A 3,276-nucleotide genomic window follows, 5' to 3' on the forward strand; every position below is an offset into this window, starting at 1 on the left:
GTCATAGATGTCACATTTCTTATATAATAAGATGCCACTCTAAGCATTTTAAGGATACAGTGGGCTTTTAAAATCTACGTTATAATACTTTAAACATTTATTCTTAATTGGGTGAAATGCCTTGAAAATCCTCAAAGGTCGGCAAAATAGTCACTATGAAAGTTTACAAAAATGCCTCTAAGCTAGTACTGTCTTAGTATAGATGAGAAGTTGCATATTTGGTAAATGAACAATTTAGATGAATGTGTCATTAGGTAAATTGATCATTATGCCAATTGATTTTAAGAAAATCAGTTTTAGGGAATTTGACATTCTGCCCTTTCTCACTTTGAAATTCTAGGTTTTTTTTTTTTTTTTTTTTTTAATGTGAACAACAAAGCCACTGCCCAAGACAAGGTTTGCTTGACTCTATCCCCAAGTAAGATCAAAGTTTCTAATATAAAGTCATGATAAAAATAGTAGAAAAACAAATGAGAATTTGCTACAAGCCTGGTATAGGCCAATGTACTTCGCATCCATTTATTCATTAACCACAGCTGTATACCAGGCACTATTCTGAATTATCTCATGTCATCCTCACAGTGATGTTGTAGTTTATTCCCAAATGGGGATAGGGCTGGGACCTGAAGGAAAGAGATACTAAGTAATTGCTTAATAAAGTGGTGAAGGTGGGTTTTGAACCCAGGCTGTCTGGATCAGTGCTTTACAGCTTCAGCAGATAAGCTTTGCCGAGAAGACAATAATGTGAAGTTCCAATGATTTTTCAAACTGAGTAGGTAGTGGGGATATAGGTGATATCCCCTGTATGGTTAAAAAAAAATTGTTAGGGCTATGCCTTCTCAGCAATAGCGTTACTGGAAGATCAAAAGTCATGGCTTGAGAGTGATTCTTTTCTCTGAGTGCATCTAATAATCTCCAGATCCTAAACAGATGAAAGAGCACTCATCAAAAGGAGCATATAATGAGCAAGAAACTCCAGATGAATCCTATTAAAAGAGCAACCCTGTGACCTGCCGATAGTGTTCATACTCCTTCTCCATGCTATCTGGTTGTTTATGGAGACCTAAAGTGTTTCTACATCTTCCTATCTTAATACTCAAGTGATGGATGGAAGCTGAATGTTTGAAGGATGTCACTCCAAGAAGAACTTTTCTGCTGCCATTCTGATCAAAGTGCCATAAGAAAGGGCTGGTGATGGGAATCATGTATGCATTTTTATGTCATTGATTAGGTGAGTGACCAGAACCCATCAGAAATGTACTATACTAAGGCAATATCCAATATTTGGTGCTAAACACCTTCTGGACAATGGAAAACTGTTCAGTTCTAAAATTACTATTGGCAGTACTTTTGGTGTCTTTAGTTAAATAAAACTCATTATGAGACAATTATAATGAACTCTAATACATAGTTCTCATGTAGATTTGTTAGTAAACAACTAACAAATGTGTGTGTGTGTGTGTGTGTGTGTGTTGTGTATCTCTGCATGTGTGCTCAGTCATGTCTGACTCTTTGCAAGCCCATGGACTATGTAGCCCACCAGGCACCTCTATCCATGGTCTTCTTCAGGCAAGAATACTGGAGTTAAGTTGTCACTTCCTACTGCAGGGGATTTTCCTGACTCAAGGATCAAAATGGTGTCTCTTGAGTCTTCTTCATTGGCGGGTGGGTTCTTTACCACTGTGCCACCTAGAAAGCCCATAACAAGTGTGTGTGTACATGTATATGTGTGTGTGTGTGTGTGTGTGTGTGTGTGTGTGTGTGTGTATGGCTAATTGGAAGTTCAAGAAGCAACAACAAAAGGAAAAAAGAAAGAAGAAAGCTTCAGATAGGAATTATCTTAAAACTTAAATTTAGTATTGCTTGATGATTTAAGCTTTAATTTGCAAGATGAAGATAAAGACAAGAAAGAAATGTCAGTATGGCTAAAGAAATACTTGCAAAAGGTAAAATGTTCCTGCAATGCAACTGACCCACTGGGGACACCTTTTACAGAAGCAAAATGTCTTCCTGAGCCCAGCTGGAGATCAGTTTATGCCCTGAAGCATGATTATAATGTTAACCTTGAAAGGTCCTAATGAAATGAGTTTGGTGGTCTCAGCCTATATATTTTTATATGCATTGGTGCATGCCTTGGAACATATCTTGATGGACTGTCTGCAGAATGGCACAGCATGTATTTGAGATTACAGTGTGACCCACAGTCTCCACACCATAACTCCTATTTTTTCCCACATGATGCATCTCTCAAAATTCAGCCCAGGAGGGAGAAATGACTACTTAATGACAGTCTGTACATTATTGATGGGGCAGTAGGGTGGTAAAGGGATAACCCTAGGTGTCTTGTTTGCCAGTTGATTAACCAGAGTGAGTGCATTCCCTAGGGAAAACATGCTTTGCAGTAAACCAGTTATCCATTCAGTCTCTCACTAATGACAACAGTGCAAAAATGTGACACCCTCCTCTTTCCTCGAAAGCTTGGTGGAGTATGACTCTTTACATCAGACTGCAAATTAAGACATAAAATGAAAATTGAGATGCATGCACACCACTTGGGTCAATGAAGTACTATTAAGAGCTTAGGTTGAGGTAAATGATTGAGTTATATTATTCGTATTTCATTGTAAAGATGACTGGTCTCCTGGGTAATCTTTCTATGTTTTAAGGCAAGAAATCTTTATATGTCTGGAAGGGATATGAGATTGCTGTATGTATTACATTTGATTCAAATAAAATATTTAGAAGTAAGCACGTTATAGGTTAAAGCTTTAGTATTTTAAGGAATGTCTGGTGAAGTTCTAATGTGATGGTGCCACTCTTTCTTAAAACAAGGGTGATCAACTTGTAGCTGTCCAATCTTCTTATTCATTTTGGAACCAGTTTGGTAAAGTCAGCAGTTTATTTTCAGTATCCTGGGAAAAAAAGGCATTTAACTTTTGAATCCATTGCTTCAGGACATACACCAGCTCAGGATGCCCTCCTGTTATATTGGATACAATTTAGTAGCAAAACTTTCACAACTGAAAACTTTGTGTGTCTCACTCCTTTGAACATGCATGTCAGGCTGATAAATAGCTTGCATTCTTTATATTTAACTTCTTTAAATGGAATTCAAATTTTTTGCTCTGAGGCCATTAGGAATTTATGAACCATTTTTCTTTTCTGTAGTCTTCAGAGAGGAATCTACTCTTACAAAGACGACTCAGAGGCATTTGTCATTTCATACAGTGAGACCATTAGCGGTTATTGAGTATGGACCTAAGATTTTAGGAGTTC

This window comes from Bos javanicus, chromosome 6 (genome assembly GCF_032452875.1).
Source record: "Bos javanicus breed banteng chromosome 6, ARS-OSU_banteng_1.0, whole genome shotgun sequence".
Lineage (NCBI taxonomy): Eukaryota > Metazoa > Chordata > Mammalia > Artiodactyla > Bovidae > Bos > Bos javanicus.